General features: G+C 47.3%; 1 long non-coding RNA gene across 3 annotated transcripts; it reads right to left on the bottom strand.

Moving 5' to 3' along the window:
- Positions 1–265: 265 nt before the first annotated feature.
- LOC311205925 lies at positions 266–5,181 on the bottom strand. Of its 3 annotated transcripts, none has more exons than XR_014618180.1 (4): positions 4,378–5,181; positions 2,290–2,527; positions 1,425–1,521; positions 266–573 (listed from the first exon to the last, which is right to left on the bottom strand). It is a non-coding gene; the product is annotated as an uncharacterized lncRNA (long non-coding RNA). The 3 variants fall into 3 exon arrangements; XR_014618181.1 differs by lacking the exon at positions 4,378–5,181 and adding an exon at positions 3,713–4,357; XR_014618182.1 differs by lacking the exon at positions 4,378–5,181 and having other exon boundaries at positions 2,290–2,877.
- Positions 5,182–14,052: the final 8,871 nt, after the last annotated feature.

Genomic DNA, 14,052 nt, shown 5'->3' with positions numbered 1-14,052 from the left:
TAACCACCCCCCAAAAAACCTGAGACTCCTTAAAGACGCCCCCAAGCCCCTCACATCCCCCCCAAAATGAGACCCCATAAAGATCCCCTCAAAGAACCCCACACCCCCCCTTAGAGACCCCCCCCCAAAAGCCCTAGACCCCACCAAAAAGAGACCCTGTAAAGACCCCATAGTCCCCCAAAAAGAGCCAACCGCCCTGACTCAGCTGCTGCCAGCCCCATCGATGGAAAGATGCCACAACAACAGTGGCCTTGGCCACGCTTTCTTGGAAACAACTGGTTCCCTCATCACCTCTGAATAATAAAAATTCTAAGGCATTTTACAACAATGTCCAATACAACAGTAAACTGCTGCCAAGTATAACCCAGAAAATTGTCAGCCGATTCTCCTCTGTCGAAACCGTTGCCAGCTTTGGGCTGAGATGCCTCCAAGGTTTGGTCACCTTCGTCTTCAGCCAACATTGCCAAGTCTCTTGGCTGTTCTTCTGGATCCCCTGGAAGAAGACTGGTAGACTGCCTGGAGAAGTGACTCAATCTGCTCTTCTGTTAGTCTTTCCTCACTTTCTTCCACCATCTGCAGGTCAAAAACCAATACATTGTTATTCAATCCATACTTCCTTCCTCAGCTCCAAACAGGAAGACTCGGCCCCAGTAAATACTGCTTTCAATGGATGCAAGACGTAGCCTGAACTCATCACAAAAGCATTTTACAAAGTGGAACTCTTGTAATATTGATAACAACACAAAACAAAAAAGCTCCCTTGTTAGCCACGACAGCTGGCATGCCACAGTGAGACCCTGCTTCTGTTACAAGGAGAACACCACGCTCAGAACAGGCTTTCCTCCTAAAGCCTCTCAGCCTAAGAAAAACCAAACCAAAATACCCAAAGAATTCCCACAAACTAGAAACCCCCACAAAGCCCAAAAACCAAAGAAGCCACAAACCCCCATTAAAGACACACACAAACCCCAGACCCCACAAGAAAAGCTGCGGGAACTCAAAACACCACAGAAGCCCCTAGCCCTCCCCCAAACCCGCAACCCACAGAACCCCAAAGCCTTCAAAAGGCAGAGAACCAAAACCCCCCCTTAGAACCCCAGTTAAAAAAAACAAACCAACAGAAAAACCTCACAAGCCCACACTAACCCCACAAATCCCAGACCCTGTAAAAAAACCAACCCACCCAACCCCTATAGCCACAAAAACCAGGAAAAAAGAAAAAAAAAATCAGTAAAACTACAAACACCTTACCAACCTCCTTGGCTCATTTTCTGAGAGGAGCCTGCACCAGCAGACAGACTAACACATTTTACTCCTAAACTCGGTTCTCTGCGTTCTTTCTCTGCCCCTTCTCTACATCCTTTTCTTTCAACTTCCTCTTCCTACCCACAAGGCTGTCTAAACCAATGGATAGAAACACTAACCCAGGTAACAGTACATCCAGTTCAGATAAAGGCAATGAAATCACCAGCGCCAATACTACGACCTTCTTACAGGTACCACAAGCTCCCAAGAACTCACCTGTAACAGGAAAAGAGGAGAAACCATAGAGACCTTAAATGCAATACGCCAAAACCCGAAAGAGACTTATTCTTGTATATTGAATGTTAAAATCACATGCATAATTACTGAATTCTTTACAGCTGAAAAAATATTTTTAGAAGACGACCCTGACAGTCTACCTGCAACTGCTGCAAGATGTCTATAATAAACCCCCACAATTTTCTGTAATTAAAAACAAACAAACAAAAAAAAAAAACCAGGAAAGAATGCAATCAATCATCCAGGTAATTCTGAGTTAACTGATGCCCTGAATGGGACAAGTCGAACCCAAGCTAACACCAGCCAGTTTACTGCAATGCTTGTCTAGCATACACATATATAAATCAAAATGACATGTGGCTAGAGGCCAGGTGCAAAAAAAATAAGACATTTGCACACCACAGCAGACAACCTGCCGAGGGCCACGATATGATATGCTGCAGCAGAGTCTTGTGGCTGTTGGCTCAAACACGCTGGTGGAATAGTCTGCATAACCGGCCCTGGGCACGATTTACATGGGGTTTTCTAAGCTATGCCTGATGTGGCTAAGGGATTTTTACTGGGCAATCCTGGTTTAAGACCAGTCTCGGCTCCTAAGGAATGCCAGCCAACAAAGATGTTTTCAGCCGTTAACAAGAGGAACAGAAATCCAACGACGAGCTGCTGCTTTTAAAACGTGGAGTCATCATTGTGACAAATGGCACCACACAGATCTCTGTTAACACATTTGTAGACAAAGTGGAAGACCTGGGGTTGGGGACAGCTGTGCAACTCAGCCTTCATTTCCCGAGGGCAGGTATGCTCCGTCAGCTGCTGCCAGGTGTCGTCGACAACAAGAAACGGGCTGCACTCTGCCGGCTTGTCCACCTCGAACTTCTCAGCGCAGAGCTGGCGAACATCTTCGGTGGTTATAGACAGTCTCACCAGGAAAGATCTTTCCTGTACATCCACAGTACACTCCCTGGAACGCAACATGAAGGTGGTTCTGTAGAATGAGAAAACACACATCAGCAACTCAAAAACCCCAACAGCTGAAGCGTCAGCAACAAACCTGTCCCCACACTGAGACTCACCCCCGCGATTCCCACGCCCGACAGCCACCTCGCCAACTGCAATACTGGTGGCAAAACTGTGGCAAGCGGAACAGAAATTCCTAAGCCAACACCCTCCTTTCCTCATATTACACTCTAACCCTGCAATTACAGCCAAACAGGACTTGTCCTGCCGAGCAAAACCAGGAAACAAAATGCAGTGAGGCTAAGCAATGTCTGAGGCAGCAGGGTCGAGAGATGGTGCTGCTGCACTACTGCCACAAAACAGGCACCTCCTATGGCCGTGTCAGTCAGAAGGAATAAGAAAAAAGCCTCTGCCAGTGGCAGCAAACGGTGCTGATCCCCAAGTTACTGCGTGATAAGCCATCTGCATTCTTATGCTGCAGCACGCAAAGTGTTTTAGGGTGCTTCAGTCCAGTCAGGACACTTTCATTGCATTAAACCGGTGACAATCTGGGGTCCGAGCCCGATTTAACCGGCTTTCCCATGACAGCTTTTTTTCTTTTTTACAGTAAGGCTTAGAGGGAAGCAGAAAGAAAGCTTCCTCGGCAACATTAGGCTAAACCCTAATGGCAAAAGCCTCGTGGCAAAAGCTGGACCTTTTTTCTGTGTTGAAACTGACATGTTCTTACAACTCCGATAACATGGAAAAAGTCTAAGTGCACCCTACAAGGAAATGCAGTTCTACCTTTCAGAAAGCATTTAAAGAGGAAAAAAAACCAAGCAACAACTGGGGGAAAAGCAACCACAAACATCTTTTGAACACATGAACAAAGCAAGCTGCTGTAGTGTGCTTTTTTTAAAAAAAAAAGACATTAACTGTGGTTACAGACTGAAAAAGATACAATTAAAGGAAGTGGAAAAATGGCACAGTGAGAAAGACCTGTTTATCAACTCAGCGGGTGCCAATGTCTGTATGCTAAACCAATCAGGCACGCTAAATCACAATGGCAAAGATGTACATTGCACAAAAGCAAGCCAGCAAAAGCTACCATTGAGAAGGTGGTTCTACCACTTAAGTTCCAAGAAGCACTCTTATCTTTAACAAAGTATTTTTACAGCTTGCAAACTGAAACACTGAAGCTTTGCAGCAGCATTTAAACGAGGTCAGGACTGACCCTGACGAAACAGGGCCTATCCGTTTCTGTTACCGGGGTGAAGCAATTATGAAAAATCAGCCCTAGAGGAGGAAAATCAAGCTGCAGTTTTAGTTCCTAATGTATGTAACACACAGATGTTTTTAAAAGCACGCGCTTTAGACAGACGTGACTGCTTCGAGAAGAGGCTGAAGCTCCCACAAGCACTCCTAACATATACTAAGTATCAAAGTTATTTATGGAGCGGCAGAAAATTGTACTCAATCATCCTCACCATATGGCATGTTTTGCCTTTTCATCCTAGAGACGGAGGGAGGATGAAGGCCTTCCGGGGTCCGAGAGCTGATAAAACTGCAGGAGCCCATCACAAGTGTAGCTACCACATTGTTAAGTCACGATGACTCCCCCTGCTCGATCGAAAATATCTCACCTCATAAGGCAGAGTCCATCAGTAGATTCCCAGGTCACACAGGCCTGCACTCTGCGAGCTGAACAGCTTTCTGTACTTCCACTTTACAGCGGAACCATGAGACTCTCTTGTTATGCTACTGATGTTGCCAACTTTAGGACCACCCTTGGATGGATTTCTACTCCAACAATGTCATCAAAATCTGCGCTGTGAAGAAGAACCCACCTTCCCTAGTCCTTTGCTTCATTTTAAGAAAAATAAACGAATGACAGGTTACCTTCTCCATGCAGAAAACACAGATCCAGCGATTCCACCACGTACTCAACTTCAGTATCCAGCTCCAGCATGTCACACCTACTCACCCAGTGTGATAACACAGTCAAGAAGTCATCATTTTCATTCAGCCTCCCTGAGACAAAGGGAATAGAGACAGTCAGAGACAAACTGCGCTTTCCTTACCAGCCTCACCGTTTGAAAGGAAAGTGTTGCTTCGCTGCCTTCGCTGAGAAGTACATCTGTATTACTCTAGATCCTCCTGTAACCAGTGCGCAGCAAAGTGGGTGTCACCTGACACTGGCTGGACAGGACGCCAATGCCAGCTTCGTCCCATACTCTCTAGCGAGCGCAAATCCGACGATGCACACTTTGAGGCGTGCTCTCCTCAGGCAGCAACTCTGTCTTCTACAGGATCTGCTGGAGATGCCCCTCGTTTCATGAACTGCTGCCAACAGCACCTGCATTTATGGAGAATAAAGCATATTCAAGGGCCAGCTTGCTGCCTGGGACAGTGAGATATAGAATGAAAAAAAAAAAAAAAGAACACCAGACAACAGGCTAGAGAAATTTTTGGAGAAAACAAGACAGGTGCAGATCACGACAAAGAGATGGAAAAGGAAAGTAACTGCAGTGGCCTGCAGGACAGAGATGGAAGACGAAAAAAGGAGGAAGAGAAAGCAGGAAAAAAGCACAGAGAGAAAAAGAAAAGGGAGAGGGAGATGAAGAAAGAGAAAGGGAGAGAAGAAAAGGGAGCAGGACAGTAGAATAGAGAAGTACAGGCAAGGGGAAAAAAAAAAAAAATCAGAGGAGTAGTAAGAAAGGGCAGGGGTCAGTGGAGGGCTGGGAAGGACCAAGACTCACAAGAAGGACAACAGGTTCTGGATGGGTAACCACCCAACTCTTAAACTTTTGGGGACTTAATGGGTACAAGGTATCCAAGAAGAAAGCTCAAATAGCAAGCCAAACAGTAATGTCTCCAATGGGCTCGGACATTTCACAAGGGCAACAAAGGCTGACAAGGAAACAAAAGGCAGAGCAGAACCTGTGCTCCATTTTCATTTACCATAAAAAATTATAGAAACCCCGCGAGCCACGGAACCCCCAAAAACCCAATTAAAACCAGAAAAGAAACCCAAACCAGAAAACCAACAAAAGACCAGAGCAAAATAACCACCGAGCCCAAGAAACCAGCAAACCCGGAAACCCCAGACACCACAAGAACCCCCGATAACCACTGAACGCCACAGCAGCCACAAGAGAAGCCCTAAGCCCTCCTCTGCCAAAACAGCCCCGCGAGACAGAAAACCCACAAGCCGCAACTAGAGAGAGACACAGACCCACGCAAACCCCCAAATCCCCCCAAACCTGCCAGCCCCGCGGCCCGGACACGCTCAGACTGACCGGAAGAGTCCAGTCGCGCCCCGCCCCGCCGGCCCCTTCGGTGCCCCGTGTCTCCCGTGCCGGCTGCTCGGGGAACGGGAGCTCTGGCCCGGCCGCACCCCCAAGCCCCCGCCGCGACCCCCTCCGCGCACTGCCCGCGCGGCGCGGAGCCCCCCCTCCCGGCCCAGACCCCCCGCCGGACGCCGCGGAGACACGTCCCGGCACGGACCGGCGCCGGCAGAAGGCCGGCCGCGGCTGGGGGGGGGTGGAAGGCGCGGCGCCTCGCCGCCCGCGCGCCCCGCACCGACCCCCGGCCCGCCGCGACCACTCGCGCCGCGACCCGCCGACCGCCCGGCCCCGGCCGACCCCGCGACGGGCGGCGGAACCGGAGCCTCACCGGGAGGGAGCGCCGAGCCGGGAGGGAGCGCCCGGCACGCAGCCGGGACCTGGGCGAGAACCGAGGCGAATTCCGCGCGCTCCGCGGCGGATGCCGGGACCTGGGCGAGCCTTACTGCGCGTGCGCACGGCACACTTGCCGGCATCCCGACAGGGCACATCGTCGCCCCAGAAAGCACGGGCAGGCTCCTCGGCGCAGCTTCAGTGCATCGGGCTTTGCGCGCACCCGCGCAGGAACGCGGCGAGTGTGCACGGAGGCAGAACGCAGCGGCTTTCCTGCGCTGCGCCACCCGGGCGCAGTACCGCTGCGTGTCCGCCAGGCGGCAGCACCGCGCGGGGAGGTGGAACCGGCGCCTCTCCGGGAGGGAGCGCCCGGTGACCTCACAGCTTCCCCGTCCAGGAAGCTAAGCAGGTACCGCCTCGTTCAGTGCCCGGATGGGTGACCTCACCCTGTGTTCGAATCCCCGCACCTGACAGTGCCCCCCCTACGTGCGCCCCACCCCCCCCCCCCAAATGTGCCCCCCCGAGGGAGTCCCATCAACTGTATATTCTTACACACCTAAAAGAACAGTATTTCTCCTGCATGGGGATCAGCTCGTTTTCTCTGCAAAATGCAGGAAGTGTCTCCCAAAACATTTATTTCCTTTCCAGAATTATAAACTACTCCATAAATACAGACTCCATTTGCAAAAATCCTTTCTAGCACCTGTCTTTCCAAGGTCACAAACATTCCCCCCTACACACCCCCTTTCCTAACTCTGTGGGACCCAGGACTGCTTGCCAACCTGCTGGAAAGAAACCTCACATATATGGGCCAGAAATGCCCAAGCAGATATCAGCACCTAACTTCCAAGGAGGACCACGTCTTAAGTCATACCTTTTCCTTCAGCCCATCCTAACAGCTGGCTGAGACTGCTTCCCTGTTAACATCACAGCCACTATAAATCACATTCCTACAAGCCAAACTGCCTTTGTGCTTCTATTTAACTGATGCCAACAGGTATCAAAGTACGTCAACAGTCAGACCTTACAACCATGCTGAGAATTGAAATGGCTGCGAGAATCTCACTGCAGAGCTTCTCTTGTGACTTAACATGTTTCGTCACCATGGACACACGAGGCTTACAAACACCACCAATCTGCTGTGTTCACAGTTTGGCTATCAGCAAACGCTTGTCCAGGAAACCAGGCACAGCACACCAAAGGCAGCTCCTTGGAAAATCTGTGAGGAGCACAGGAGCGGAAAAGGTCAGTGCTTGCACAAAATGTGGGGCTTTTTAAAATACCAACTTAGAATCACAGAATGGTTAGGGTTGGAAGGGACCTCGGAGAATTATATTACTACTTCCTGTTATTTCAACAGTTCCCTGCCTGATTCAAATCACAAAACATATGTCTAATTACCAGGCACACTTTCCTATCATGTAATATCTTTTAATAACTTGATATATCAAGATGATGGATGTTTAAAAGCATTATGTAGGGCACAACCATTATTCCATCACCTCCGCTTTGTATCTCACAAATGCTGCAAAACGTGTCTTCTAAGTGATTGCTCAGACTCGGGAAGCTTTTAGGGTTTAGCAATAACCCTAACCCTATACTTACTAGTGTGACCCTGTGCCACACAGGCAAGATGAACAAGAAAACCCAGTATCTTGAACCTAAAGGAAAACCCATGGATTTCTGTCTTGCTGCTGCACTTCTTCATTTATTTATTTATTGTCAGTAATTTCTGACCCTCCTAGAAAACAGTGCTGTTGGAAATAACAGGAGCCCCTCTAAAGGCGCATCTTACTGTGGCCAGTTTTACTAACAACCTAGTAAGCCTTAGAGTATTTGCAGTAGGCCTGTTTCTTCACCCTAGGCTCTTATCTGGGATGATGTTCTCTTGCTAAGGAAATCTGGGAGTACATCTAAGAATAAGCACAGAGGTCCTATCCTCATGTCTACGGTACCCATTCCAGAGCTGGCCAATTGGTTGAAGTTCTCTTACTAGTCTTTGGCACTCCGTTCCACATTACCCTCCTAATTCTCTGCAGAACAGATAGCTCTGACACACTACAAATGAGCTTCCATCTTTTGACTGCTATGATACACATAGATGAGAGAAGGATCCAGGGCACCATTATCACCCTTTCATGGAAATGCTGGATCATAAATGGTTGAGGCTGAAAGGGACCTCTGGAGGTCATCTGGTCCAAACACCCCATTGAAGAAGGACAGCCTGCTGCAGGTAGCCCAAGATCATGTCCAGACAACTTCTGAGTATCTCCAGGTTATTTCAACACATTTTTCTTGCTCCCTGAGGCCACTGAGGTTTCCCAGGATGAAGCAGGGGTATCCCTTCCTTAAGTTTCCAGTAAAGTAAGTGGAGGTTTGTCCTGTGGGGGTTGGGGGTGCCTTTGCTACAGAGTTCACTCCTTCCTCTCCCAGTTTACAGCTGTTTATCAGATCAGGCAGCTCCTAAGGGGATGCATTCTGCTGGGGAGGAGAAAAGATAAAATGATAGGACAATGGAAAGGGTAAGTGCCTGCGTGCACTAACACTAGCGCCCACTCAGCACTGGTGAGGCCACACCAGCAGTGCATCAGGTTCTGCGCTCCCCACTACAAGAGAGACATGTAGCTACTGGAGAGTCTCTAACAAAAAGCCATGAAGATGATTAAGGGACTGGAGCATATATCATCTAAGTGAAGGCTGAGAGAGGTAGGACTGTTTAGAATCATAGAATGGCCAGGGCTGGAAGGAACCTTAAAGATCATCAAGTTCCAACCCCCTGCCATGGGCAGGGACACTTCTCACTAGACCAAGCTGCTCAAGGCCCCATCTAACCTGGCCTTGAACAATGCCAGGGAGGGGGCATCCACCACCTCCCTAGGCAACCTGTGCCAGGGCCTCACCACCCTCGTAGTGAAGATTTCTTTCCTAATATCCAATCTAAATCTACCCCCTTCCAATTTAAAACCATTCCTTTTTGTCCTAATACTACACATCCTTCTTCAAAGTCCCTCCCCAGCTTCCCTGTAGGCCTCTTCAGGTACTGGAAGGCTGCTATATCATCTCCCAGGAGCCTTCTCTTCTCCAGACTGAGCAACCCCAACTGTCTCACAGCCTGTCTCCATAGCAGAGGTGCTCCAGCCCTCTAATTATCTTTGTGGCCTTCCTCTGGACTCCAACAGTTCCACATCCTTCTTATGCTGGGGACTCCAGAACTGGTTGCGCTACTCCAGGTGGGGGTCTCACAAGAGCAGAAGGGCAGAATCACCTCCCTTGACTTGTGGGCCATACTACTCCTTTTTGATGCAGCTCAGGACACGGTTGGCCTTCTTGGCTGCGAGCACGCACTGTCAGCTCATGTCGAGCTTCTACCAGCACCCCCAATTCCTTCTCTGCAGGGCTTCTCTCTATCACATCATCTCTCAGACTGTACTGATGACAAGGATTGCCCGGACCCAGGTGCAGGGCCTTGCACTCGTTCTTGTAGAACCTCACAAGGGTCACTTGGGCCCACTTCTCCAGGTCCCTCTAGATGGCATCTCATCCTTCTGGCATGTCAGCTGCACCACTCAGCTTGGTCTCATCTGCAAACCTGCTGAGGGTGCACTCAACCTCACCATCAATGTCATTAATGAAGATATTCATCCCCCCTGGGGATGTTTAGCCTGGAGAAGAGGAGGCTGAGGGGAGACCTTATCACCACCTACAACTACCTGAAGGGAGGTTGTAGAGAGGTGGACGATGGTCTCTTCAGCCAGGTGACAGGAGATAGGACAAGGGAAACGGCATGAAGCTGTGCCAGGGCAGGTTTAGATTGGATATTAGGAAAAACTTTTTTACTGAAAGAGTTGTCAGGGCCTGGAACAGGCTGCCCAGGGAGGTGGTTGAGTCACCTTCCCTGGATGTGTTCAAAAAAGGGGTAGATGAGGTACTTAGGGATATGGTTTAGCTCAGGATGGGAATGGTTGGACTCGATCTTCAAAGGTCTCTTCCAACCTTGTTATTCTGTGATATTAGATAATACCAGCCCCAGTACAGACCCCTGAGGGACACCACTTGTCACAGATCTCCATCTGGACATCAAGCCATTGGCAACTATTCTCTGGATGCAACCAATCAACCAATTTGTTGCCCACCCAACGGTCCACTCATCAAATCCATCTCTCTTCAGTTTAGAGAGAAGGATGTTGTGGGGGACGGTGTCAAAGGCTTTACAGAAGTCTAGATAGATTACATCCATTGCTTTTTCTGCAAAGCAGGGGAGAAGGCAAGGGAGGCTTATATTAATGCAGAGTTATACCTGAAGGGAAGGTACAAAGCAAGCAGACAGGCTTTTTTCACAGAATCAATTAGGTTGGAAAAGCCCTTTACGATCATCAAGTCCAACCAGTAACCTAGCACTGCCAAGTGCACCACTGAATTAAAAATGGCTTTGCTAAAAGGGGTGTCAAACACTGGAACAGGCTGCCCAGAGAAGTGGCTGACTCATCATCCTCAGAAGTATCTAAAAGACATGTAGAAGTTTTGCTTAGCTTCATGGTTTAGTAACAGACTCTCTGTATTCATAAATATTTAGTTAACTGTGTCACATGTCAAATGAAATTATAGTTAAGATGATGTTCAAGAACATATGTTTGTATTACTTAAGGCAGTGGAAGGATCAGAACACAGTCTCCAAAATTAGTACATACCTTGACTGATCACTGAAGCCCTAAGTTAAAACTGGTTGCGACACTTCCTTTTCTGCTCTCATTTTGTAAGATAATACTGACTTAACTTTCTAAATCCAGGAAAATGACACAGCTGTCTCTTCAAACACATATACAGGAATCTTAACTTTTAGGGAGGAACAGGGCTTCATCTGTGCTTCTGTCCATAACGTTTTCTACAAGTAGATTCCAGTCCAGCATGACAACTTATTTTAGAATTTGCTTTATGAATTGGCAAGCCTTGGGCATGCCTCTGTTAGCACCTCAGTGTTTACTTGCTGCTGAAGTTCTATGGACAAGATCAACTCTACAGCAAGACAGTAAACAATGTACTGCCATAATAATTCACCAGTGTCATTTGACTTCGTAGTCCAAACTACAAAAATAGCACATTATATGACAAAAAAGGGTTGTTTTATATAAAAAAAAAAGTGTGCTTTTAGATTTGCAGAACCACTACTTCTTGGTTAAGAAATGAAAAACACAAATACACCTATGAATGCATGTGCTTCAGCTCAATGACGTAGGCCAGACATGAAGAAATCTGGGGCAAAACATTTTAGCTGCAGAGTCATCGGTTGAACACATAAGAACATAAGAGGGTAGGACTGGTAAAAAAAAAAAATAAAAAAAAAATCAATGGTAATACATGTGGCATAAATGCTCACTTAGAATTTGTAATTTTTCATTCTGTTACAGTTTGCCAGACTTTGATCCTGCCAGTGTGGAATATGGCATCCAAGACAAAGCAAATGAAACAAGACACCGTGCGTGCTGGGAAAAATAAGCAAGGAGTAATAACCAAGAATGGAGACACATCCAAAGGAGTAGGTGATCTGGAAATACTTGCCAAAGAGAGGAAATCATACTTGCAGAAGGAATACAAGATTCTCACTGAACGTATGAACAAATACATTGGAAGAATGGATCATTTCCTCCAGGAAAATAAATTCCTAGAAAAGGAAGCCCAACGGAATCAGGAAGAGAGCAATGTCTACCTCTCTTACCTAACAAGACACAGCCAGAAGTGCCAGAATCTGATAATAACCTTAAATGACCAGAATCAGACTGATCTGTCTCAAGTCCGGACACAGAAAGAGAAGCTCGTCTCACAGTATATGGAAAAAGAGAAGGAGTTAAGGAGCTCTCTGATGGATATGGAGACTAAGTACTCTACTATGAATAAGGAGGTTGAAGACCTGTCGCCTTTCAACTATCCGTCTGTTCAGCTGGAACAGATGAAAAAGATTAAAGAGCTGAAGAAAGAACTGCTGGTCACAAAGATACAGCATTCAGATGAAATACACAAAATCAAGAGCAGATTTCTGCAGGCCAAGGCTGACTGCAAGGTGGACTTTGATCAGAAGACCCAGGTTTTCACCAAGAGAGCAGAAGCAGCAGCGATACAATCTCTAATCCAGCACATCAAACAAGTGAAAGCAGAGAATTCACATCTGCGCCAGGAATTGCTGAGGCTCATCCAATATGCCAAAATCCTTAAAGAAACCAAAGTTCAACTGAGAGAAGAGGAGCAGCAGCTTCTTCGGGAGCACCAGTACGCTCAGGACATGGCACGCGCGCGCCACCGGTTACGCCAACAGAAGGCATACAGTGCCAACTGTGAAACCTACAGCTGTCACAGCCCACCCAGATGCAGCTATTCACCTAAAACCCCACTGCTCCAGCCCGCAGTCATGCCAACAGATCAGTAGACATACCTGGACTGTCCGCTGTTGCAACTATTAGGTAAAAGCATAAACAGAAGTAAGTGTTCTGCAGGTAGATAAAAGGATCTACATAGCTCACAACCAGCATGCAATTCAGACAACAGATCACAAAAGTAACCTCAGCTTTAGCTTTCGTGACATCTGGATTAAGACATGTGAAACTGCAACCCTTTCATGTCCCAAAATAAACAACAACATTTTCTCTTTGAGATCAGACTTTGATGTTTTCCATGGTCAGCAGCTAAGCACCATGCAGCCATGTGCTCGCTCCTCCCCACCCCGTCTCCCCAATAGTGGGATGGGGAGAAGAATCAGAAGAAAGAGATAAAACTTGTGGGCTGGGATAAGGACAATTTACTAGGACAGCAAAAGAATTGGAAATCATCATCATCAGTGCTAATAAAAGAATATACAAAGCAGGTGATGCACAATGTAATTTGCTCATCATCGACCCAATGCCCAGCCTATACCCAAGCAGTAGTCCCTCCTCCCTGGCCAGCCCCCTTTATGTACTGAACTGGAGTAATATGGTACAGAATACCCCTTTAGCAAGTTTGTCAGCTGTTCTGGCTGTGCACTCTCACAGCTTCTGGCTAAAATTGACTCCAGCCAAAACCCAGGACACATTATTAGACATAACAAGGCAATCTCTATGATACTTTTCACTGGGAACTACATTGACTGACACCATAGTATGAACCACTGTAGGTTAGCTCTTTCAGCAGCATTCATTTTTCCAACTCTTCTACACAGCAAAGACTTTATCTGACCTTTTGCTAGTCTCCAAAGGAGACAAAGTATGCAAGCAACCAAATCCTTTAAAAACTATAAGCAGTTGAGGTATATGACCCTTGGCCAAAACTATTAATAAGACATATTCACTGACTATATTAATATCAATTTTTATTTTCTTCTAACTCTTTTCTAGCTTTGGTGTTTCACTTGAGAAGCCAGAGGTAAAGAGTTCTGTTTCTAATAGACTGCAGCTACATTCACCCTTCCAAGATCAGCACTTCTGGACTTCGATTACTTCATCAACAACGACACCAGAGGTCACCCTTACTCTAAGTTTTGTCACTCACAGAAGGCTACTTTATGCAGAACCTTAAAGGAAGGTGAAGCAGAGCAGGGCCACTTTCAGTGGCTTTCAAGTAGATCCAAGGATGGAGGCTCCACAGCCTCTCCAGTGTTTGACCACACTCACAGTAAAAAAAGTTTTTTCTTACATTTAAATGGAATTTCAATTCCATCACAAATTCGAATTTCAGCCCACTGGCTCTGTCTTCCCTGCTCCACCTGATATTTAAACACATTGGTAAGACCCCCTAAACCTTCTCCAGACTAAACAACCCCAACTCTTGGTCTCTTCCTGTTATCACAAACACTCTAAGCCTTAATCATCTTTGTGGCCCTTTGCTGTATGTCTGTTTGTCATACGCTGCTTGGGGGGGGGTGTGTGTGCGT

The sequence above is a fragment of the Gallinula chloropus genome, assembly GCF_964237585.1.
Source record: "Gallinula chloropus genome assembly, chromosome: 2".
Taxonomy (NCBI): Eukaryota; Metazoa; Chordata; class Aves; order Gruiformes; family Rallidae; genus Gallinula; species Gallinula chloropus.
Note: the sequence above shows the minus strand (reverse complement) of the source record. Positions and strands in the feature narration are given on the sequence as shown.